The following is a 27,638-nucleotide window of genomic DNA, read 5'->3' on the forward strand; positions in this document are numbered from 1 at the left end:
CAGAATAGCCATGTGAGATCTGCTATCTATCCCATATTCAGTCATTGAATGACCTCAGTGCTTACCCTGAACTGAAGGGGAGGCCAGAACTGTTTTTTGCCTTTGAAAGACAAATAGTTAAACGGTGATGATTATCTATGTAGACATATAAATAGACCATGTACTTTGTTTTATGCCAGTCTTCAAACATGTTATCATAAACAGTGATATGATCAGAGTTGAAGACTCTTATTCTAAAATAGCAGAGGTAAGTGAAATAATTAAAATACAAATATAGCTTAATATTGTTTTTCAAGATATTTTTGTCACTCCAGACCATTTTAGTAAATGCTTTCCTGTTATGCCACCACTCAAGCATGGGAGTAGTCAAGATTCCATCAGTCAGGGGCACACAATGCATTCTAGATTTCAGCTTACTAAATAATTCCCAAAGATAAGCTTGTGGGCCAGGTTTTAACAAGCTGCTTCCCATTTTTTTCTTTAATTTTTACTATTTTTTTTAGAGATCGTTTTGCATATTTAAAAGAACTGATCTGGTCCAATGCTATGGCAAAGTGGCTAAACACTAATCTAACAAGTATCAGGATCCTATATGGGCACTGATTCATATCCTGGCCACTCCACTTCCCTTCCGGCTCCCTGCTTACAGCTTGGGAAAACAGTAGAGAGTGGGACATGGCATCCATGTGGTAGACCCAGCAGGAGCTTCTGGATCCTGACTTCAGATCAGCTCTGCTCCCTTGTGGCCACTTGGGGCATGAACCAGTGCATGGAAGATCTTTCTGTCTCTCCTTTTCTATGTAAATCTGCTTTTCCAAGAAAAATAAACAAATCTTTAAAAAAAAAAAAAAGAAAAGAAAAGAAAAGAACTGACCACTTCGCTGGCACCAATAATATTTCCTCGGATTCAGGGAAAACCGGACACCTGTTTGAGCCCCAGGGCAATCTTCCCTCCCATTTCCTTCCCCGATGTAAAAAAACAAAAAAAAAAAAAGGGAAAAAAAATATGTATATATATATAACCTGAGAAAGACCAAGCAGGTAACTTTCATTAGTATTAGAATTATTTATTAGAATTATTTATTTATTTGAAATTCTTGGATAGCAGTTGCTCCAAAACAAGCTAGACAAAACAGCAAAAACAATCTGGAGCTGGAAAGGATGTGAGAGAGAAAAAATTTTTCCATTTAATCTTAAACTCCTCTTTCATGATAACACTAAATCAGTAAGCCAGATTGGCAAGGAGAGATGCAATTTTGAACACAGCTCTCCAGAAAATTCCTAACAAAATGTAGCAACTGAACTCCTGAGACAACAGGAATTACTTATTGGAACTCATATTTAAGACAATAAAATTTTAATCAAAGTGATGATTTGGAGATTACCAGTCCAACACAGATGAAAAATTTACTTCCATGTTTATAATTAGTGGATTAGGAAAAGAAGACCCAAAAAACAAAACAATAATCATGCTTGTAAATGCTCCACAAATTTTTGATATTTTTTAATGTTCTTGTTGCCAGTTTACAAGCAATCTGTAGCAGAAAAAGGCAAATCTATATAACCTGCACAGAAACAAATATTTACCCATAATTTCCCTCATTTAGAAGGTGTTTTTTTTAAACGTGTGATATGCTCTTATCATTCCTCCAAAATATCCATGGAAACTAGAATTAAATAATGCTAGCATGATAGTGTTAAAGGTAGCTTTATAATCTGATCTCTCGCACATGCAGATATAACTTCTTTGAAATTCTATCTCTACATATTGTAGCTGTAAAATCAGTAAGCTAATGATCTTGTAAGAAAAGTAAAGATAAGGCTGTCTCCCTCAGCATGTCTTAATGTGGCCTAAATAAGATTTACACGCAACAATCCTTTATGTAGAGTCTGATTCATTTCCAACATCCAGTCAACCACAAAATTCCTGCATTTCAAAATTGTTTTTCCTTCATAATCTGTTCATTTATCTTTACTTTGTTATGGCTTCAATATAGTTTGTTTTTGCCAAAACACATGTTGAAATTTGATTGTCTTTGTGATGATATTGGGAAGTGAGGACTTTAAGGGGTAATTAAGTCATTTAGGTTCCATATTGTCCTGCCTAGACTAGAGTCCTTCAAATTTTAGTGAGTGATTTCTTGCAAAGCAATATTAGTTACTGAAGTTATTGTAAAGCCTGGGGACACTACATTTTTTTTATTTTGTTTTTGCATCTTTTTGCCTGTCTGCCAGATGCTGGTGCCAGGCTTTTAAACCTCCTGTCTAAAATCATGAACCAAAATAGACCTCTTTGTTTATGATACCCCCAGTGTCAGGAATTTTATTATAACAACAGAAAATGAACTTAACTGCTCTACATAATCTTACAATTATTTCTTTATTCTTACAATAATATTCCCCCTTGATCTGTTTTGTTCTAATTTAAATTTATATTAAGAACTGTCTGCATTTAAGTGAAAATGATCTTACAAAAATTAAGAACCTTTGTTTTAACCATAGAGAAGCAATAAATAACTGAGTTGAAAGATGTGCTACACATCCTGATTTAACCATAAGTATTATCAATGTATCAAAAACATTAAACTATATCCCAAACATATGTAAAATAATGTTAATTAAAAATAACTTTATTCTACTGCTTTCTAATGGGTCTTTATTGTATGAAGTTCAAATAGTTATGCCATGAGTGTGCTCAATGCTTGTTTCACCAGCAGTAACCAGCAAAATGCAAACGCCTTTACACAGCTTAGGTTCAGGCAGACTTGACCATCACGCTTTTGCTCAATATCATCTCTTTATTTTCTCTTCCTTACTACATTTGTCTCATTACCTGGCTGCTCATGATCTAGAAAGGTGGGGGGAGAGAAAGGGCTAGGGTTTAATTCTGGGGCATATCATTGACTGGATATGTGAATTATCTATTTATGACTTTCATTTCTACAATATAATTAAATAAATGGGATAATCCTTTACACTGAATTAATATGTTTGCTGTGAGAATAAAATGAACTACAGAAAATGCTTTAAAACTTGAAATCGGTATACAATTAAAAGTCCTTTCTAAGGTCAACATTGGTAGGCAAATGAATTTGAGTAGTTTTTATCTCCTGCTTTCTTCTCTTCCTATTAAAATGGAATTTTAAATAAAGCAGAACAAAAAAACAGTAGTTTGCTAATCCATCAGGAATGATTACAGTGTATAGTCTCATTATGTCAAATATGTTTATATTTTTTGAATTGTTAGTGGGAATTTTTCACAAAATAACTCCAGGAGATATAGTAATAGAAATGCTAACAAGAGCTTAGTGTTTTCAGTAAGAATTATTATGAAAAACATCAAATGCAATCTGAGAGAAATCATTTACTACAGAAACCATGAAATCGGTAAATATTATATATCAAAGAATATCACCTTATTTTCTCTTAATTATTCTACAATTAGACATTTCTTAGTGTATGTTAAGTTGGTATTATCAAAACAAAACAAAACAACACTAGGATTCTCAAAAAGCAATCCCAAAAATGTCTAAGTAATTTATATGTAAGAATTTCTTCGTAAATGGATAGTTTAGATATGTTGATCAAAGAGCATGTCCCCTGTAGTTTATGTCACAAGCCAGCCAAGTGCCGGATCCTAATGCTAAAAAAGCATTGAAAAAACATAATAATGCTCTGAAATAGCAGAAATGAAGAGAAAAAATTCGAGGAGTTCACCAAGAAGAACAATATACGACAAGAATAAGAGTTTAGACTTTTCAGTTGTGATGAGATGCTATCGAATAGTTTCGAATATCATGATAAGTTTATCTTAAATAAAATTAGGCTTGTTACTGTGGTTAACATACGACAGGTGTGGACAGTCGTTCTAATGCTTCTAATCCGTAAGATCTCTGTGTGTCCTTTGTCTTTACTCCTTGAATGTAGAGGATTCCAAAAATACAGGAATACTTGAAATTAAGCATTCACATTGAAGATAAATAAAATTTTGAAACTGTGAGACAAGCTAGATAATAAAGAGATCTTGGTTTGCATTTGAATTTATCTGACTTTGAAGGAGAAGAAAATTGATGTAAAAATGAAGGAAAACAATGTACTTGTAAAGACTGCATTTAACTATGAATATTTTGACTATTCATAATATAATGAAGAAAAATGGATCAATGAAGAAAACGGATTAATGAAATATATGCATATTCTAAGAATGAACAAAGAACAGATGATGAGTACAGACAGAGCTGCTGTCAAGATGGAATGCACTGTTTTTTATTATATTCTGTAAATCTAAAAGGGGACATCACGGCTCTATATTTCATGACATTTAAAGGCATCACAGTGTTGGCAATTTTTCATAAAGTGATGTGCTTAACTAATTAATGTTTCTCAGCAGACTAAGTATCTAAATTCAAGGTTTTTTTTAAAGTAGAAATATTGAAAAGCAGATAGACTCCTTGTTTTGGCAATAACATAAAAACAGCTTAAAAGTTGTCGTTTTTTATTTTCTGAGAAGAGAGGCTAGGAATACATTGAAAACTGACAACTTTTTCATACCCTTTAGAACAGAGGCACAGGACAAACTCCTTTCCTGAAATATAAAGAGACAGAAACATACAGAAAACACCCACAGAAGTCAGTGTATCTGAGGGAGAAATACTGCAGGCACACACTGATAAGGACACTTTCATGACAGTTTTGATGAATTGCTAGAAGCAAAGTGTAGACTGGCAGGGGGCTGAGAAACTCCTGGGAGCCACAGTCTTAGGGGACTCTACACTCCTGGGAATCTCATTTCCAAAAGCACCATCAAGCCTTCATAGTAGAGAGATGAGAAAGTTCTTTATTCACGCAGCAGGAAAGAGGAAATAACCATTTTGAAATATGCCCCCAAATGTCTTCATGACAAGCTCTTCTTGCCAAGGGAAATAGCAGTGTAAAGATCGCATACACCTGAAGAATGGCAATGAACCAACTCCAAATCCTTTTAACCTTACTGTGTCATACAGGGAGATAAAGAAAACCAAATCAAACCAAAACAGCAGCAGCAACAACAAAACAAACAAATCAACAAAAAAAATCACACTTCTAAAGATTAAAAATCAAATCTTAAAGAATTAAGGACCAGTAAAACACTGAGATGAAATAACATTATAAAACAGTTTCTCTCTCCTTATTTTATATTACATCAACAGAACTCTTCTAATAGTCTCACAATAAGCAACGGTCAAAAGGCAACAAGACAGACTTTATTTAAGCAAGAATGTGTGTAAAGAAAGAAAGTGAAGAGCAAGAAAACAAGACAAAACAGACAGAAGGCAAAAAAAAAAAAAAAGGAGAACTGAAAACTTATATTTTACACCCAGACATTGATCAAGACTTTAACTCCTATTTAAAAGGCACAAAATATATCAGTTTAAAAAGACCAACAGAACCAGACTTAGACAGGCTATAATTTGGGAAATTACTAGTTAAAAAGAAATAACAGCTATAATTAACTTTTAAGGACTATAATTTTAACAGCGCTTACAAAAACAAAGACAGTGAATAACGTAAGGAGAGAAAATAATGTGAAAGAATCAATAAAAATTACTGAAAACCAAAATCATCTTACAGAGAGGAAAAAAGGATTTTTACATTTATTAATGTACTGCATATATATTAATTCACATATTAATATATTAGTCAAAAGGTGAAAAATACCAGCGAATTTTAAGGTACGCCAACAGAAACTCCCCAAACTGATAGAACAAAAGGGAAAATGAAAAAGAGCAGAAGATCTAAGGACCGTGAGACAATGTTAATGGCTGAACACTAAGTGCAACTGGAACACCAGAGGGAGAGAATAGAACAAATTTCTGAATTTTAATTCATGAAAACCTTCTAGACTAAGGACAGACCTTGACCTATGGATCCAGGAATCTTACAGAACATCAATCAAATTTTAAAAAAAGGGTCCCAAATGCATAATATAGTCACATTAAATTGGAGAGACCTGAAATAATAGATAAATAATCATAAAAAGTGCGAACAGTAATGGATTTCTCTTCAGAAACCAAGTAAGAAATAAAAATTAAAGCCTTGACATGTTGAAAGCAAAACTGATCTAGAATTTATGAATAAAAAAATCGTTCTGAAGAAAGTAAAAGATAATATACAACAAGAAATTGAAGAGATTTGTCATCAAATAAGTCAATAATATAGCAGGAAAACAAAGATTTACATAAATAAACAGTGTCAAGGAAGCTACAAATAAAAAGTAAAACATGAATGTTCTATTTCTTCGATCCTTAATGACCTAAAGGTTAACTCTTCAAAAGGTATTCAAAGAACCTTGGGTGATTATAAATATATACATATATATATATAATCATATACATATCTAATATATATAAAATTACCAGATACACCAGGGAAGATAATATTGATAATATCCTGATATGTGGTAATTATACTACTTAGGAAATAGTACAGTGTCATTTAAAATGCGCTTACACTGCAAGCAAATGCATACTCAAAATTCTAGAAAAATCCTTGAAAATGGTTTTTAAAGAAGTGTATGTGCTAAACTAGAGGAAAGAAAATAGAATTACAAAATAAACTACTAGAACCTAAGTAAGCCACTATGAGATGAAGATCGGAAAAGGCAACATAGAAAGTAGTCACAAATAGCTGGGGAAAAAAAACCCTGGCAATGGCCACTATAAATGTAATGATTCTATCAGCTTAAGGACCTGGTCTACCATAAGACAGTGACTTAAAAGCAGGATTCTCCTACACCTACACATGTTGTCTGTAAGAAGCCCACTTTAAATATAATGATACCAGTGAAAACAGCACACTAATTCATAGCAAAATAAAGTTGGAATATCTGCATTGATTACAAATAATGGCTATTGTAAAGTCAAGCAAATTATCAGAAATATTAAATAATGAGAAAGGGGTCATTTCCTATAAGACAAAGTCTCTTATGTTGGTAGCTTATACCATACCATCAAAAACATGAAGCAAAAGCTGACAGAACTACAAGGAAGAAGAGACAGCACTGTATAATGTTTAAAGACCTTCACCACCTCTATTTTCATAATTTATTGTTATAGCAGGCTCAAACTCAAAGTATAGTAGAAATGAACAGGATCATTAATCAAAAAGATTGAGTTAATATTCACATAATACTTCATCCACCAATAGCAGAATGCTAATTCTTTACAAGTTCACATAGATGATGAAAAAGATAGACTACATTTGTGAATAAAATATGCCTTAACAAATTTAAACAAGTGGAAATTATTTGTCAATATTTGGCAATGCATTACATTTTAAATCAACCTTTGAAATAGAGTCATAAAATTTTCACTATATGTGGAGATTAACAACAAAATTCTAATGTTTCTAGAAAGTTAACAGAAAATTAAGGAAACAAAAATAGCATTATCAGCAATTATTGTAGCAAAAATAATAAAATATTCTAGAACCAAACAGGTAAAATACTTCCAAGCCAATAATTTTGAAATTTCAATGAAGAAACATCAAATAAATAAATGAAAAGTTATTTTTTGCCTATGACTTGGTAAAATTAATGCTTTTAAAATAGGACAGTGCCATACAAATTGATCTATGCATTAACTACACGAAGCCCAATATCCTCTGCCTAAATCCAAAACATAGTTCTAAAATTAGTATGCAACAACATGAGACCCTTATCATCCCAAAGCATAAAGTATCAGATCCAAAAGGCTTAACTGTTGAATTATATCAAATGGGAAAAAAATATTACTTCTCAACAATCTATTCCAAAACATAGAAGCAGAGGCAACACTTTCTTTTTTTTTTTTTAACATTTACTCATTTTTTTATTGGAAAGGCAGATCAACAGAGAGAAAAAATCTTCCATCTACTTGTTCACTCTTCAAATGGCCATTACAGCCAGAACTGAGCTGATCCAAAACCAGGAGCCAGGAGATTCCTCCAGGTCTCCCACATGGGTGTAGTGTCCCAAGTCTTTGGACCATCCTCTGCTACTTTCCAAAGCCCTAAGCAAGGATTTGGATGGGAAGTGGAACAGCCAGAATATGTACCAGCACTTGGAAGATTAGTTTTTCTAATTCTAGTTTTTCTGAGTGGAGAACTGGATGAATAGCATGTTAGATTTGAGTGGATGGTTTCTGTATCTAAAAGAATATTTTCAGCTTTATCAGCAATATCAAAACTTGCTCAAGTTTGAGTCACTCTAGGCTCCATCCAGCATTCAATAGTGATGACTGATTCTGGATTCAGGCAGAGAGGAAGCAGCTCAGCTTAGGCTCAGCAGGCTGCATTTCTGATCCAGCAGTCCTTCAACCATTAGGCCACCTGCATTTGCAGAGGCTACGTTTTCAGTAGAACTGTTCATGCTTTCAGGGTGTTGACATCTCCTGGGACAGCTGCTTGCCCAATGCCATGGTTTCTTGTGTTAATGACATATGCTATTTGACAATGAACTAGCTTGGTTAGATTTCTTTGATATCATACTGCCATACAAGTTGGCTATTGACTGGGTAGGCTGTCTAACCTTCGTTTATTCTGCCTAGCCCTTTTCTCCTCCTCTTGATCTCAGTTAGACAGTGGAATGGCTCGTCTGGTGGTGTAGCACGCTAATCCTCTACCTGCTAGTGCCAGCATCTTACTTTGGAACCATATCATGTCCCAGCTGTTCCACCTCCCTGGTTATGGCCTGGGAAAACATTATAGCACGGCCTTGGGTGACTGTACCCATGTGGAGATTCTGAAGCTCCTGGCTCCCAGCTTTGGATCAGTTCAGCCCCAGCCATTGCAGTCACCCAGGGAGCGAACCAGCAGATGGAGATCCTTCTCTATGAAAAACTTGCCTTTCAAATAAAAATAAGTAAATAAATAAATAAGTAGAATGTGGATGCAGTCCTCACAATATCAGCCAAGGGGTGCTCGGTCCTACCTCTAATGTTCAAAGTTTTCTTGTAGTATCTATCAATAGAAGCCTGAGCTAGAAATCTGTTAGTACTGTATCCCCACAGGAAATGAGGATTTAAATTTGCATAAGTTTTAGGACCCTCTTCAAACCTCTAAACAAATGCCATTGATTGGACTTTCTTGAATTCACATTCTCCACTTGCTACTTGGTTAAAGCTGACTTGATCACATCTGCTGGCATGCTATACTGCCAATACTCAAGCCAAATGTATGGTTCCTGCAACCTAGTTTTCAGGAGCATTAAAATCCCATTGGAGTTCATCCTTTGACAGGGCTCTATTTGAAATTGGGTAGTATTGATTTTATTCATGCAAAGCATTCATGTAATCACAGGAATGTCCTGACACAAATTGCTTTTTCCACACGAGATAAAATGGTGCCAATAAGAATATCTTTCCATATCTAATAAGGTGCTCATCTAACACCTTCATCTATAAATTTTGGGAGGGGCATCAGTAAAACTACAAATTCTTGGGGCCCAGCATGGTAGCCAAGTAGCTAAAGTCCTTGCTTTGCATGTGCCAGGATCCCATATGGATGCCGATTCTAATCCCAGCTGCTCCATTTCCTGTCCAGCTCCCTGCTTGTGGCCTGGGAAAGCAGTCAAGGACGGCCCAAAGTCTTGGGACCCTGCACTAGCACAGGAGCCCCAGAAGAAGCTCCTGGCTCCTGGCTTCGGATCAGCTCAGCTCTGATCTTGTGGCCACTTGGGTAATGAATCAACAGATGGAAGATCTTCTCTGTCTCTCCTCCTCTCTATATATCGCACTTTCCATAAAAAATAAATAAATAAAAAACTACAAAATTTTCTTTAATTTGTTTTAAGTCCTGAATTGAAAAGGAGACTTCTATTTTGACACACTAAGTTGGTTCTACTGCCTCCAGTATGGGGTATATTCCAATAGCATCTATGCATTGGGCCAGAGGCTACAATTCTGAACAATTGAGAAGCTCCACAACCGGAAGGGGAGGAAACGCACAGTCCTTGTTTGATCACCACCCTGGTGTCCTGCTCGTCCTACAGAAACTGTAGCTCTCACGGGAGCATTCTCCTGTGATGACACACAGTGATTCTGCCATTTAGTGAGCTCTTAGTAAATGCTAAAGTAAAGACAGAATGAATGGATCCATTTGTCACTTTCACACATATCAAGATTTTCTTTTAGTGCCAAAATATTCTGTGCATAACAAACTTCCATTCATTTATGATAACCATAGTAAAGTATAGCCGTAAAAGTATAACTTAAGATCCAATTTTCTGTCTGTGATTCTCAGTCCTCTAATTTATACCAGGGTCAAAAAAAAAGAGATTATTTGTCTCTCTTTTGAGGGACATTAAACCACACCAATTTTTGAAAATATATCCTACTGGAGAGTCTCCTGGTATACTGGGTCAGGTTTCCATTAGAAAGAGAACAGAGAAACTGGTCAGCATGTCAAGTTCCCCTCCACATTTCCCAGAAAACAATACAAAAGAACCTGCATCTCCGATCACCTGCTCAGGAACCAATTAGCAATGTTTTTCTGGGTTTGCAGAAATACTAGCATTTACTGCATATGTTGATATAACCATATCTACGTCATTTCCTTGGGGGCTGTCCCCTCTCTGAACAGTCAGTATCCTGACCTGGCAATATCTAGGAAGGCAATGGGGAAAGAAACAGCTACAGAGCAAGAGCCACGGCGGGCAGCATTTTCATTAGGGTCTCAAAAATTGTTAAAACCCTAGAGATCACGTTAAGTGAATTCTATACACTCCACCTTAGTTTTAGCAGCTATTTTCTCTTCAGAATCAAAGTCACATCCATAGAAACCAGAAATTCAGAAAATATACCATTTTATGAGCTTTAAATTTTAAAATAAGTATAAAATGCCTGCAGCTTAAAGCATCCGATTAAGATCCCAAATCATTTAAGAATAATAACCCATTTAATCAAAGTGTTAACACAAGCTGTAGACCAGATAAAACAGTTACAACGTGATTCCTCAAATATATACACATTGCCTTAACATTCTAACACCTTTAAAGCTCAACACTCTCCAAGCAATCAAAACTCAGGAAAAGACAAAAAGAACATAAGGAAGATCCCTCGTGACACACACATTCCTTGATTCTCCAGTCACTTACAAAAAGCCTTGAAAAATATTGAAGCCATGAGTAACCAACAAAATTCAAAAGTTAATAAAAAGAAAAACGATGGAGGATACATTGAAAGACTAAAGCAAAACCAATTTTGAAAATCAAGTATCAACATTCCACGCAAGTTTTAAAGGAAGCCTGGGGCCTTCATTAGCCCGGGGCTGGCAGGCACCAGATGAAGACAGCTTTGTCTCTCCCTTCCTGCCAGGTGAAATGAGGGTGTAGTAGGACAGGGAAGGCCGGGCTTCCCGACCAGGTGAGCCTAAAGGAGGGAGAGAACGCTATGGGCGACGCCTCCTAGGAAGATTTGTTACCGTGGGAAAATAGAACAGCGCTTATGTGGGAGTGAGGGAATCAATACAGACTCATACGTGATGCGGGGTCGTGCAACACTAAGACACAGCCAGCAAGAGTAGGCCAAAGAATTGCCACAAACCATTACAAACCACTGAGCAAAGGAAAACCGAGCACAGTACCTGTCACCAGGAAGTCTGTCCTAGAGCGGCTTGGCAGGGAAGGTCGGGATGCGCCCGCGGCCTGGCCACGAAGGGGTCCCAGCAGGCCCCACAGGGCAGGAGCAGAACATGGATTTCGGCCTTGTCTCGCAGTAGCTTCTAAGGCCAAAAGACACTCTCTCGCCGCTCTGCTCCTTTTCCCCAGGAAGCGGCAGGCGCACCCCCAAGAAACTCCACAGGGTGGCGTGGTGTGAGTCAGTGCCCTGGTCCCCGGATGAGGAAGTTGCATTTTGGGAAAATGAGTATTACCAAGCTGACAGTTAAAGAGACAGCACCATTACCTCAGGATACACGAGTCCAGCTTGCCGAGCTTTCTATTTATCCTACTTCAAGTACACCTCATTTTTTTTTTTCCCAAGCTGTGGACAGAAGGCTCTCCAAATGTGATTCTCCCCTGGGGAGTGTTATCCCACCGAAAGGTTCGTAGGTCCGAGAGAACTCTGGGACGTCTTCAGTGGGGCCGACCCCAGACTTTCCTGTCAGGAAGATACCCAGCTACAGGATATGGAAGGCCTCGTGACAGCGTCATCTAGCAGGAGCAAGAACCTTCCAGGGCATGGGACCCACACCAACATTCCAGTGTCGTTCTTTGGATATGTAAGTGGAGTTTGGTTTCAAAGCAAGCTTTTAAGACATCTATGTTCCTCCCCTCATTAAGCAGGAGGAACTGTCCGTTTTTATTTCTTTTCTCACACATGGGGTCATGTCTGCCTTGCTTTTAACATGTCCACATTAAGTTATAGTGTTATATGTCTTTTACTTTTTTTTAAAGATTTATTTTATTTTTATTGGAAATAAAAATACAGAAAGGAAGAGATGCAGAGAGGAAAATCTTCTGTCCAGTGATTCATTCCCCAGTGGTCACAATGGCTGGGGCTGAGCCAGTCCGAAGCCAGGAGCCAGTAACTTCCTCCGGGTCTCCCACACAGGTGCAGGGTACCAAGGCTTCAGGCCGTCCTGGACTGCTTTCCCAGGCCATGAGTAGAGAGCTGGATGGCAAGTGGGCTGCTGGGATTAGAAGTGGAACCCATATGGGATCCGGTGTGTTCAAGCAAGGACTTCAGCTACTAGTCTACCATGCCAGGCCCAGTACTTCTTGTTTTTTAAAATTTATTTATTTCTATTGGAAAGGCAGATTTACAGAAAGAAAGAGTGACAGAGAGAAAAACTTCTGTCCTTTGGTTCATTCCCCAAGCAACCACAATGGCCAGAGCTCAGCCAATCTGAAGCCAGGAGCCAGGAGCTTTTTCCAGCTCTCCTACATAGGTACAGGGTCCCAAGACCTTGGCCCGTCTTTGACTGCTTTCCCAGGCCACAAGCAGGGAGCTGAATGGGAAGCGGAGCATCCAGGACATGAATCAGCACCCATATGGGATCCTGGAGTCATTGCACCAGGCCCTGTCTTTCACCTATAAAGTCATAATGTGCCTGTGTTTTAGTTCTCAACAGTATCCCTAAGTTGTTTTTTCTAACTACTGGCACATGTTGGCTTAAATCCACTTAACTGATGCAAAATACTATACTGTGTGAATAAAGCAATTTGTTGTTTGCTTACCTATTGATTAGAATTTAGAAAAATTTAATTTTTGGCCATTCAAACACTTTTACAAAATGTAGCCACAAAAAAAAAAAAAAAGAAAGGAGAGACAGAAAGAGAGAGAAAACCTACTTGCTAAAGTAAAAAGGAAAGGCAGGGTTATTTTTAAGAACTAAAAATAAAAGAGGAACTGAAAGCTAGAGCAGCTTGTTCCCAAGCCAGTGCCTCGAGAGTGGTAGGATATAGGCATTTACACAGAGCCTTCGCTGAGTGCTGGCTGTGCCTCCGAGGAAAGCATATACTGCCTCCGGCCTGCAAAAGCCACTCAGGCAGAGCTGGGAGCATGACTGTGCTGCGATTGCTCTCATCAGTGAAAGGAGAACAATAGAGGAACAGAAAATGTACCTGAAAACACAGATGCACAAAGAAGGTTGACAAATGTGCTTGCCTCACACCAACGGTCAAAGTGGAAAGATACAGCAGATGCATGATGATAATGTTTGAAAACTATGGTTAATGCAGTTCGACCATGGGATTGTCAGGGGTGGGAAAGGAGTGCAGGCAGGAGTGCAAAACTCTGTGCAGGTGAACGCAATAAAAAAAAATTCCAGCAGTACAGTGTGAGGGAGGAGCAACAGAAACGTGTAGCAGAATGAGGTTCATGAATAGGGTGTAAAAACCAGGACTGCACTGTAGCACAGCAGATTAAGCTGCAGATTATGATGGTGGTATTCCAAATGGGAGTGCCGGTTGGACTCCCATCAAGCTTCCTTCAAAAAAAAAAAAAAGAAAAAGTTCAACAGGTTTGGTCTGTGTAATCACCCACAGTTGCTGCCTCTTGGCTTCATCTTGGTTCATCCTGGCTGCTGTGGATATGGGGATGGTGAAACAGCATGTGGAAGAATCTCCTACACTCCCTGATGCACTACCTTTCCAGTAAATACGTATTTAAAAGAAACATGGAAAAGGACTACAATCTGAATGAATTGTTAAATAGTCTGAGAGGAAAATGAAAAAGTTACAAGGAAGTCCAGAACTGTAGGCATAAATGACAATGAGAATTTACATAAAGAAAAAGAATCTCTGAGATGGAAACTTTCCTTCTTTCTCTGTAACTTTGCTTTTCAAATAAAGCAGTTTAAAAGAAAAGAAAAAAATTCAAAGGAGAAAATGGAGACATAGAAGGTTTTAGAAAATGAATTCAAATAATCTTTTTTTTAAAGATTTATTTATTTTATTACAGCCAGATATACACAGAGGAGGAGAGACAGAGAGGAAGATCTTCCATCCGATGATTCACTCCCCAAGTGAGCCGCAACGGGCCGGTGCGCCCCGATCCGATGCCTGAAACCAGCAACCTCTTCCAGGTCTCCCACGCGGGTGCAGGGTCCCAAAGCTTTGAGCCATCCTGGACTGCTTTCCCAGGCCACAAGCAGGGAGCTGGGTGGGAAGTGGAGCTGCCGGGATTAGAACCGGCACCCATATGGGATCCTGATGCGTTCAAAGCGAGGACTTTAGCCGCTAGGTCACACCGCCGGGCCCAAATTCAAATAATCTTGCAAAGAGAAATGAAGATTGTTTAAAAAACAAAAACAAACAAACAACAGCATGGGCCCAATGCCACAGCTCAATGTCTAAAGCCTCACCTTGTAAGCTCCAGGATCCCATTTTGGCACTGATTCGTGACCTGGGTGCTCCACTTCCCATCCAGCTCCCTGCCTGTGGCCTAGGAAAGCAGTCGAGGACGGCCCAAAGCCTTGGGACCCTGCACCTGTGTGGGAGACCCAGAACAAGCTCCTGGCTCCTGGCTTTGCATTGGCACATCTCTGACTGTTGTGGCCATCTAGGGATTGAACCAGTGGAAGGAAAATCTTTCTGTCTGCCTCTCCTTCTCTCTGTAAATCTGATCTGCCTTTCCAATAAAAATAAACCCTTAAACACACACACACATACATACACACACACACACACACACACACACACACACACACACACACACACACACACACACAGCAAGCCAGTGCCATAACATAGCAAACTAAATTATTGCCTGGAGCCAGCCTTAGCACAAGGTTTTCTTGCTTGCCCTTCAACAAAAGGAATTTATTGACTTAAGAGACTAATCTAGAGTCATTTGCTTCTCCAATAGGTAAGAACATCAATGGCTAGTATTGTTCTAGAGTGATTTGTGTAGAGAAATTCCAGGTCTGGGCAGAATCCAACTGCTGTATCTGTATTCATGTAACCTGCAGACGCAGAGGAACTAATACCCTCTGGCCATCATAAATCCCTTAAACAGCATGACATCACTGACCAATCAAAAACAAGTCATAGGCTCCCCTGACAAGCAGGAACTTGGAGCTAAAGATTTAAAAAGTTTAAACTTTAAAGTTTAAAAATGCTTTTTAGGATGACTATCCTATTGTTATATCTCTGGACAAACAATGAGCGGGGGATACAGGGAAGACAGAATAGAAAAGGGAGGTGGTTGGGGGATGATCCTCTAAGCACGTAAATCTGTGTCATGGGAAAAATGAATGCATCTTTATCATAAAAAAAGAAAGTAAACTCGCCATCTTCATGTATTATATCCAAGCTTTCTGTGCTTATCCATATCATACTGTTAGTATACATTTTGTTTGTGTTTATCAGTATCCAGGCATCACAGGGGAAAATTCTCAAGACTGCACTGTAACAATGTGCTAGTTATTCTTCCTGCATTTAAACTGCTACATTTTCTGTTATTTTACAGTAAATAAGAGGTAAGGTGAACTTTGCAGATCATTAAGTTCTCACAGGCAATTTTTAAAATATGATTTCCAATTATTAATTTTGTGAAATGAATTTTAAGGCTCTAAAAGAATGATTTGAGAATTTTTAAAATTAAAGATGATAATCTTGCATCATTTGGCCTTCTTAACTGATGTACTTTCTGAGATTTTAGCCTTGCCTCAAATGAGCTTTGAAGTTTATATAACATAGGTTGATCATTATTTATATTGACACTGTTTCTGGAGAGTATACTTTGTTGTTATTCTAAAAGATGTTTTTTAAAATATGTCTGTAATATTTTGTTCATGAATAATGAATATGTCTATAATCTTTTGCTCATGAATAATGGCTTTAGAGGATTCAAGACTTAAGAGAAACAGAAACAATCTGTAAAAGTCAGGAAGGTTTCCATCAATTCTCTTTAAACAACAACCAAAATCTTGTTGGGCCTGGCACCATGGTTCAGTGACTAAATCCTCAACTAAGAACTGCCAGGTCCATATGGCTTTATTTCCCAGATGCTCCACTTTCCATCCAGCTCCCTGCTTATGGCCCAAAGCCTTGGGTCCCTGGACCCAAGAGAGAAACCCACAAGAGGTAGCTCTGGCTATTGTGACTATTTGGGGAGTGAGGCAGCAGGTGGAAGATCTTTCTCTCTGTTTCTCCTCCCTGTAGATTTGCCTTTCAAATAAAAATATTTAAGTCTTAAAAAACATAGTCATTAACATTTAATTTTCAGACTCCACATTTATTACAAACAATTATTTTTCAGATCACATATCTAGTCTTTGAACTTTTTGAAATGCTTCATTTCCACAATGATTAAAAATAAGTGTTATCGGGCCCGGCGGCGTGGCCTAGCGGCTAAAGTCCTCGCCTTGAAAGCCCCGGTATCCCATATGGGCGCCGGTTCTAATCCCGGCAGCTCCACTTCCCATCTAGCTCCCTGCTTGTGGCCTGGGAAAGCAGTCGAGGATGGCCCAAACCTTTGGGACCCTGCACCCATGTGGGAGACCTGGAAGAGGTTGCTGGTTCCCGCCTTCGGATTGGCGCACACCGGCCGTTGCGGCTCACTTGGGGAGTGAAACATCGGATGGAAGATCTTCCTCTCTGTCTCTCCTCCTCTCTGTATATCCGGCTTTCCAATAACAATAAATCTTTAAAAAAAAAAATAAGTGTTATCAGGTAACTCATAAACAACAGACTCGAATCAGCATTGGACAATAGTAAAACTATAAAGACATATAAGGGGAATCAGGAGCGATCCTGACAACCTCTTAACAAGAGGTCATATGCACAGAGCAGGGGGCACCCCAGAGTGGAATAGGTGGACAGGAGGAGGCTTGTATCCCAACCCTAAAGACTCCCGGATCCTCACCAAGGACTATCAGTATGGGCACCAAGGACTACATCCCAACTGCCAAGGAGACCATGGGGAATTGGAGTGCGTTCGGAGGCCAAGAACTCTGAGATCACCCAGCCCCATCTGGATCTACCACATGGGATGGAAGAGGCCCAAATCCTTCCTTGCAGGACCCGAGGTCATCGGAACAACAGCAAGGAACCCTGAGTGGCCTGCAGAAACAGAATAGTAAACTTCCTTCAGGACTAGGGAGAGGAGCTTTCTCTGGTCCTTACTTAGTTCCAACTTTCGATCCCCACCCTGTCTTGCAATGACCATGAGGGTCGCTCTGGAGTCCCCTCACCCCCCCCCCCAAAAAATGCAAACAAAAAAAATTAGAATAGACAGAGAACAACAAGGAAAGCTTAGAATCAGACAGGAAACAGTCAGTGTGGATTCACACATACCTTGCTAGGTAGGACACAAAGGTTAGTTACTCCTCACTAGGGTATTGAAGATTTCTCTGCACACCCCTCCTAAAACTGTTCTGCACCTTAACTGTTGACATATGCCTTGTTAGAGTTATAAGCCAGTTTAGACTATCCTAAAATCTGCCAAGTTCAGCAAAATTATGCTTCAACACTATAAAATGCTAAATGTTATAATGAAAAGAGACACGAGACAGCTGAATAGTACCCTATAGCCATTTTAAGGTGCATAGCAGTCGGTTCTGTATATAAACTAAAATTAAAATGTCAATGAAGTAGTCATAGGATGTGGTTAAGAACTTGCATTTGTTTTAGCATATTGGTTGCTCAGTACCATGTCAATTAATTCCATAATGTTGTAAATTGTTGTTGATGTTGTGCTGAGGCTTTTAATTGATCAGGATGATATTCTGCCAGCTCTACCTTCAGACCAGAGAAGGTCTCCCCAAGAAGCCGTTGAACTTATCTGGACAATAAGATGCTGGACTCTATGCTTGGTATATGTTTGCAAAGAAAGAATCTTGACTGAATTTGAACTGTAACATTGTTTTTTTTAATATATTTTATTATTGTTGTTATTATTTTATAATACAGTTTCATATTCCCTTATCCCCTCCCCAGTTCCCTCCCCACCCAGTTCCTCTATATCATTACTAACATATAGTTCTTCATACTCAGTCATATGTCCATCATTGCGGGCATAGACACTGGCAGAGAGTCCAGAATCCTATTGTCAAGATATAGTAAGCAGTTTCATTGTAAGTCCATCTTTGTCTGAAAGTAGAAACGCATACCACACTATATCCTCACATCTGAATGTTAGTCCCAATTTCGCAGCTACTGTACATCTCCTTAAATGAAAAGTCATGATTCAAAATCAACAATAGAAAGAAGAAATTTATAATGCCATGAAGTTAAATGACATGTTACTAGATATGACAGTTTCCATTACACAGCTACTAAACATCCCCTTAAATGAAAAGTCATGATCCAAAATCAACAATAAAAAGAAAAATAGAAATTTACAATGCCTGAAGTTAAATGACATGTTACTAGATATGAAAGTTTCCATTACATGGCTACTATACATCCCCTTAAATGAAGAGCCACAAAACAAAATCAACATCTGGAAGAAAAAAGAAATTAACAACATGAAGAAGTTGAATAACATGCTATTAAATGACTAATGTGTAGCTGAAGAAATGAAAATCAAGAACCTTCTTGAAGAAACTGATGCCACTTCATGATCTGCTAGTCATTGAATGATTTAATCAGAAGGAAGTGTTTTGAAGAGATGAAAACAACAGAAAACAACAAAACCCATGCAATATAGTTTCTGCTGATCTTTGTTGAAGTGTGTCTCCTCCAGACAATAAGCAGATGGGTTTTGTTTTTTAATCCATTCTACTAATTTATGACGTTTGATTGAGTTTAAGCCATTTACATTCAGAGTTTAATATACAAGGGTGTTACTTTGGTCCTGTCATTTTAGGAATGGGTTGTTCATTGGTTTAGTCTTCTGTTGACATTTTACTGGGATGTTCTTCACATTTGCCTTTGGTTTTGGTAGGTGCTATTCCTCTTTTCTGTCAAGAGAACTTCTTGAAGTATCATTTGTAGGGCAGGTTTGGAAGAGGCAAATTCTTTTAGCTTTTCTTTACTGTGGAAGAATTTTATTTCATTTTCAAAGACAAAAGAAAGCTTTGCTGGATATGTCATCCTAGGCTGACAATTTTTTTCTTTTAGAATCTAGAATATGTCACTCCATTCTCTTCTTGCCTGTAGAGTTTCCTGTGAGAGATCTCCTGTGAGCTTAATTGGCATTCCTTTATATGTCAATTGATTTTTTTCACGTGCACATTTAAGGATCTTTTCCTTATGTTCGATTGAAGAGAGCTTGATGATCATATGTTGTGGTGAAGATCGCTTTTGATCAAGCCTGTTGAGAGTTCTGTGCCCCTCCTGGAACTTGTTTCCCAATTCTCTCTCCAGATTAGGGAAATTTTCCTTTATTATTTTATTAAATGCATTTGCAAACTCAGCTTCTCTTTCTGCACCTTCTGGGACTCCCATAACTCTTATATTTGGCTTCTTAATAGTGTCTTTCAATTCTTGAATCCTTTTTTTGGTCTGATCCAGCTCTGCTTCCAGCTTTTTGTTTGCATCCCCCTGATGAAATACCTTCCAATTCTGAGATTCTTTCTTCTGCTTTCTTCATTCTGTTTTGGAGACTCTCCACTGTACTCTTAATTTGCTCTACTGTGTTCTTAATTTCTGATATACCAGCCTTGATTTGCTTTATTGCTTCCTTAAATTCATTGAACTCTTGCATGAGCTTCTCATTGTTGATCAGAATCTTTAAAATGAGTCTTATGGATTCTGTGTGTCCCATTTTCTCGATGTCTTCCTCAGTTAACTCTGAGGTTGGCATAGGGTTTTGCTCCTTTGCAGGGGCGTTTTCGGTAATATTTATTGTGCCTTTGTCTCTTCTTTTGCTCTTGTTCATTGTACTTCTGGTTAGCAGAGTCTTGAATTCCTTGGGGCAGGTTTCTAAGCTTTGTTACCCACAGGTCTACCATGCGATTTTACTTATTGCAGTTGGTACACAACTCTTTGTTTGCAGCCAGTTGTGCCACAACCTCCAGTGAGTTCCAGGTCTGGAAAGAATCAAGATGGCGGAATAGGGTAAGGACACGTTTATGCAGGCAGAAAAACATTTAATCAGGATGAAGCAGAGAGGACATATTTCAGGAAATAGGAAGGGACAGAACAACAGCAGAGGGGTACCTGGAGACTGACCGACACAGGAAAGCAGCGGACACAGTGGTGTGGTGTTACAGAGACTGTAACATTGTAACAAGGTGGAGGAATCCACCATGGGACGAGGGTACAGGGAGGGGCTAGGGGAATCCCAGAGCCGATGAAACTGTGTCACATAATACAACATAATTAATAATTTTAAAAAATCAAACCAAAAAAAGAAAGTATTATCAACCTAGTGTAAATTATACCTGAGAATATATTTTATATGTAAGCAACCAAAAATTCCTCATAGTCATTTTCATAATCAAAAGGGAAACTGTGATTTATACTTTCTAGTCAACATACAGCAATAGGCTGTTGGTTGAAGGCATTTGTAGAAAAGGTATGTATTTAGATAAAAGAAAAAATAGAAAATTCTTTATATAGGCTCAAATAAGGATCAAATAGAGTACAGGTTGAACACACTACAGAAAAATCTAATTTTAAATACTATGTCTTGAATATTAAAATTATATATAGGGTAGGAAGAAGTTTCATAAAAGTTCAAGAAGATATTGAAACAAATTTCTGCCACAGCCCTCTGGTTGAACGTTGTTGTTTACAGTGTTTGCAAATGAGGAAGTTAATGAATGTGTGTGTCAACCAGTTATTAAAATAAATATCATAGACTGAAAGCTCTTATGCCCTCCTTGAAGAGACATGACATCAAAAATAGTGACATGAAGAATAATTATTGGAGTAAGAAATCATAAAACAGTGATAAATTAATGAAACAAACTAAATGATAGTACCAGCACTGAGCACAGGGTGTGAAGGTGTGCTAATGTGCCCATCTCAGAAAAGAGAAGAATTAATGAGAAAAAAAGATAATCAGCATTATTTATATTTTGTATTGGCAAAACTAAAGAAGACAGTATAAGCACAGTAATTAGAATAAGAAAAAAAGGAATGATTGTGGACAATCTAAAAGTCAATGTATTCAGTACCCAATGGGAATAATGAAAGGTCAAAAGAATAAAAGGTAAGTGTGTGTTTCAAAGTAGCTTCCATGGTAGATGATTTTGTGAATTTGATGTTAATAACCAGGGATTCTATACCTGCATTATGGATAGAAAATGTCTTCAAAGAGTTCATGGAAATTGTGTATTATGGCAAAAAAAAAAAAATAAGCACAGATGTCACAGTTGTTTGTGTCAGAATAAACTTACCTTTTGCTTTCCTTTTCACACAAGCTCTTTTATTTTAATTACCTTCATTCTGTTTTAAAACTAAATTACCAATTTTCCAGTGTATGATTGATATTGCTAATGCTGGCTGGCAAATGTCAGTGTTTACATTTGCATAACTGTGTTACACAACTGGTGTCAATGACTTCAAATTATCAGGGATGGCAGAATTTGCATCATGCATATAGGTAAATGATGCAATCAGGGTTGGTGGGGTGTTCTGTCTCCCCTGCCTTTCCTCCATTTTCTCTGCTTCTCTTTCTTCCAAACACTCCAAACTTCTCTCTCTTTCTCTCTCTCTTTCTCTCTCTCTCTCTCTCTCTCTCTCTCTCTCTGTCTCTCTCTCTCTGTCTCACCTTTTGCCTCTTTTGATGGTAGAGAATCATTTGTAAGCCTTTATTATTACTTCCTTCTATCTAAAATTTATTTATTTTTATGCAATTAAGACTTTGTGAGCATCATTATAGGCTTTTTGTAAAATCTCTGAAGTATAAAGATGGCTTATTTTGTGAGCCCATGGAGCAAAACTAGGAACAATTTTGTAGTTGATTAGGAACGCTTGGATTACTCAGATTAACAACTGGGTTGAAATACAATTTGAAATAATTAATCCAGCAATTCTATATACTTTGGAGGGTGGGAAGGCAATATGTATTTATAAGTTATAACTCAATTGCAGGAGACTCAGATTAGGGTATCAATTTCTATAAGTTACTATTTTTGAAGTATGAATTAGGTACAGAATATTGTAATCATTTTACATACTTTAGTTTCTGTATCCCACATGATAACTCAATAGGGCAATTACTATTATGCAAAACATACAGAATTGATAAATGAAATGCTTTAGCATTGTTTTCAAATTTACAGTGTTTATTTGACAGAACCAGTATTTGAGCAAAATTGAGTTTCACTATAACATACGTGTAGTTAAGCAATAGGCCACACAAGAACCAGAAGTACTGTGCAACCACCCCAATCAGACTTACATGAAGTGTGCTTTTCAGAGGGAACATTGATGGAACAAACCAACCTTGACATATAGGAGTACTAGATTTATAGAAGGAAATAATTTCAGTTTAAAGTATGATGAGGTTGGAGATATGAAGCAGGATTATAGGAGATACTGGGATTTGTGATCCCTTTTCATTTGTATAGTAGAACATGTCAGTATTTGGAAAGTGTTTTCTACTTTGTAAAATGGAAAGCAAGACTAACTTCAACAGAAAACAGAACAATAGACCACAGTAAAGATCAAGTGTACTACCATCTTAAGAGCTCTAAATTTTCGTTACCAAGCTTATCAAATAAATATATCAATATAGGTACTGAGCTCCATCAGCAAACAGGCAATAAGATTGCAGATCACTTGGATTCTAAATAATTTTCAACTACCTAGTGTTGACACATGCGAATTACTCAGTTATTGTGATTCTTTTCCCCACTTACCAATGAGAACACTGAGGTTTTCTTGACTAGCTTGAAATGGCAATGACAGGAGGCTGAGTTCGCTTTCCCACACAGTATTTTGGCTTTGAAGTCCAGTATGTTATGCTTTGGCTTGCTGACTTAAGTTTCTAAACCACCATATCCTCCCCAAAGCTTTAGGCTTACGACCTATTCTCCTCCCTATCTCCTGCAACTCGCATTTGCTGTTTTGTCAAATGGCATCAATTCAATAAATGAAAGAAAACAGATGGAGAGACACATCAAGCCAGCAGCACACAATGCACTAAAGTAATTAAGCAATTATTTGCAGGAACACAGTCCTCCCTCAAATATAATAATGTGTAGCGTTATCAACATTTTTCTTGCAGAGGATTAAGAGCATTAAGAAAATTAAGCATCATTAAAAGGCTTGCCATGAAATTACATTGTAAATTATTCAAGTTAAACCCATTTTTGATTCATCAACATGCTTTGTTCTTTTGTTTTTTGGGGATCAATTTAGTGGAGGGGAAAATAGAGTGGGGAGTGGGAAGAAGGAAAACTGAAGACTGACACAGGCTTTTCATGCCCGGAGATTAGTGTCAAGTTTGCAACGGGACACCATAAAACCTATACTTAGGGGCCTCTTCTCAATAAATTATCTAACACATAAATTGGAATGAAAAGGAAAGCATAAAGAGATTTGTCTGTGACCCCTGTGTTGGTGCATAAATTCCTTTTTAGTATTCTCTGAAGCTAGCCAGCAGCTAGCTGGCAGCTGAAGTCAGTCTGTGCTAAACACACAGCCCATGACATGTCTCTGCATTGCACTAGGAAGGACTAAGGAAAAAGGAAGTGAGTCATTGACTGATAATGGCAGCACAGCAGGGTGTGGAAAACCTTCACTTGCCATCTCACCTTAGGGTCTTTATCACCTGGGAATCAGGCCTCCCTCTGCTTTCCTTAACACCAGGATTACTAATGTCAAAGCACTGCAATGGGAGGTTAACAAACCCACACATTTGTCAAGTGAGAATGATAAATTAGCAGAGGATCCCTGTCTCTGAGAACCTCTGACAGATTTGGAATGCTCTAGTAGTAAAACTTTTATTTTATGGGCTGTGTCATTTCCTTCAGGGATTTGGGGTATGAGGGGAGGAATCTTGGAATAACATTATTAAAAAATAACGTTTGGGTATTATGGAAATCATGGTTTGACCTACAGTCCAAGGTAGCGACACCAGGAAAAATTAAATTCACAGAACATCACTTGATGGAAGAACAGTTTGCCATAGTAAGACACAGCTCCACTCTTTGAATGTCTTGAAATAGAATGAGTTTATTCCCACTTTATGTCACATACGTATTTGGGGTTGAAAGTTATATCCTGCTATTTATCACCACACAGATATAATAAAATCAGAGAAAGAGAGGAAGAACGAGAGAGAATGTAAGTACATAGCAACCAATCACCATCCCAGAGAAATGAAAAGCTCTGAAGGGGTTTGCACCAAGACTAGAATATTCTAGCCCCCAGGGGCCTCGACAGCCTCATGGTTTTTGTCTCTTCACAGCTAATTGATCAGAATGAATTAGATGGCCCTCTACAGGACCACAAGAATATAGGCAAAACAATCTAAGCAGGTGGGAAATTGAGAATGACAACTAGCTAGCAATTAGTAATGATGACTAATGATGACTAATAATGATTAATGATGACCAGGTATTAATTCCAGTTTTTAAGTTCATGAAAAAGCGCTCATTACATGAATTTTGACATCTGTATAGCTTCTCAGAACTCTGAGAGAAAAACAAAATCTTTATAAAATTACTATGAAGACATGGCTACTGAACACATGACAGCACTGTCTCCTATCATATGGAAGTACGGACAAAATGTGGAAAGTGGGGTTGGCTCACAGCGAATCTATCTTCTTTCCTAAAGTTATTTTCTCTAGAAGAAATTTCAAAGACCCTGGGGAACCCTCACAGTTCTGACAGGATTCTTCTTACAAGTTTCTCCTTTATTCTCTGGTAGATTCATGAAATACACTTCAAATATGTTAGAAGGGTCTGACATGTATAACCTGGCTTTTTGGCACATTTATTTTGTGTATATATATTATTTTATATGTATTTCTATATTACATAATTTTAATCTAACAGGAAGAGAAACTCCATTAAATCTGGGGTTAGGAAAATAATGAATTTGTTAAGGTATTGCCTGAGCAATGACAAGAAAATGATAAATTCTGAAAGGAGGCCGCTTGTGTGCTAGTATAAGGCTGTGATACAGCTGGATTAATACTCTCCGATTAAGCAAGGGACATGGTAGAAAGACAGCAGAACTAAGAAACACAGAAACTGTGGATAGCACGTTGCCTCCTTACCATTAATTGTATTGGCTCTTTACATTTATTAAGAGCTTACAACAAGGCAGGGCACATCAGAAATGATGTAGAAACATAATCAGTACTGCAAAAATTCCTAAAATTGCACAAAAGTATACCAGTGTTTCAAAGTTTCACACTAAAATAAAACATTATTCTTTTGTCTGAAATCCCTAAATATTTTTTAATGTAATATCCCAATTATTTCAATAGTAGCTTATCACTAGTAGGTGATTAGGAAAAGGAAAGGTTAAGCAATTTGACACAATACATATAGCCATTTTCAAACCTGAAGTATTAACTTAGTGTCTGCTAAAATGAATGCTTAACCCTGAGTGGAAGTTAAAAATTAAATCACATCAAACACACTTCTATGACTTAATGATGAGGCACCAGTAGACCAAAACACTTGGATTCCATGAGTGGACATCAAAGAGCTTATGAGAAGTAGAATTCAACATAACAATAAAAAGCATAATTAATTCCTCAACATGAATTCCATCAAGCTCCCTGGGAGTGGTTTAGTCAACCTATGATGAACTGAAGGTCTTTTGTATATTAGTAGGCCTAGAAAAATACGAACTTTTTCAAGAATTATTAAAAAGCAAAAATTAATTAGAAAGACATGACCCTTTTCTCACGAGTCTCTAAAAGTAAATAATGTATTTTAAAATAAAACAAAAATATGATCTAAAATGATCTAAACTATTATAAGACTTTGCAATTTATCCACCAAGACCGTAGGCTAGTTAGAAGGAGAACTAGATAATCCATGGAGACTGAATCAAATAAAAGAGCTCAGGTTTTTTTCAGATTACACAGATAAATGAGATACTGCCAAATTATCTTCCTCTTTCTGGCTTCTATCAATTGTATAGAGTCCTCCAGGCCCTGTATGTTAATGCAAATGATAGAATGTCATAATTTTTAAAAGCTGAAAAATTCAATCATTATATGATTCACTCCAGTGTATATAATATATGAATGTGAATAATACACATATATGATGCAGACACACTGACATATGTGGGAATTTGTATATATGCATGTGCATACATCTATAAATATATATAATCATCAAAGAACAATTAAGTAAATTCCATACTTTGGCTTTTCTGAATAATCATGTAATTAATAAATGAATGAATAAATAAATGCATGTATACTCAACGAATGGACTGAAGGAGCATATGAATATTTATTTTTAAAAATACTTTTGGAAACTCAATGCTGTGTTTTATAATGATTGTACCATTTTAAAAGCATGCTAATATTCCATATGCGAGAGTTTCCTTTATCTCTACAAATTCACATTTGTTGTCCTTGTCTTTGTGATGTTTCTAATTTCAACAAGTTTGAATGGATATCTCATCATGATTTAGATATGTGATTCCCTCATGATTAGTGATACTGTTTTTTGAGCATTTCTTGATTATTTGTCGTCTGAAAAATTTCTCTTAATTTACATTGCTGTGTTTTAATTGGGTGATTTGTTTTCCTGTTTATCAACTAATTATAAAACTTATATTGTGAACTATTTTCTCTACTCTCATAGGTTGGACTCAAACAGTTGATTTCTGTATTTGCTGTATGTTTAATTTTATTTGATCTTACTTTCTGCTATTGCTTTTGTTGCCTATGCTTTTGGAGTCTTAGCCAGAAAATCATGCCCAGATCAATGGCAGCTCATCAAGTTCAGGTCTTTCATTAAGTTCTTAAAATATCTGGGGTGATTTTTTTTTTATCTGGTTCGAGAAAAGGGTCAATTTCATTCTTCTGCACATTGTTACATAGTTTGACAGTGCCATTCATTGAAGAATCTATCCCTTCCCCATTGCATGTTTATGATACTGCTATCAAAGTTTGGTTGACTAAATCTGTACAAATTATTTCTAGGGTCTCTGTTCTATTCCATAAGCATATGGGAAAGTGGTTTAAGATGCCAGCTATGACTCACATATACCTAGGGATTTCTTAATATATAATATCTAAGTTTCTATATGTTTTCACCTTTATGGAAGTCGATTATTTTTTCTCTGGAAGTACTCTACTCTA

The sequence above is a fragment of the Ochotona princeps genome, chromosome 8, assembly GCF_030435755.1.
Source record: "Ochotona princeps isolate mOchPri1 chromosome 8, mOchPri1.hap1, whole genome shotgun sequence".
NCBI lineage: Eukaryota > Metazoa > Chordata > Mammalia > Lagomorpha > Ochotonidae > Ochotona > Ochotona princeps.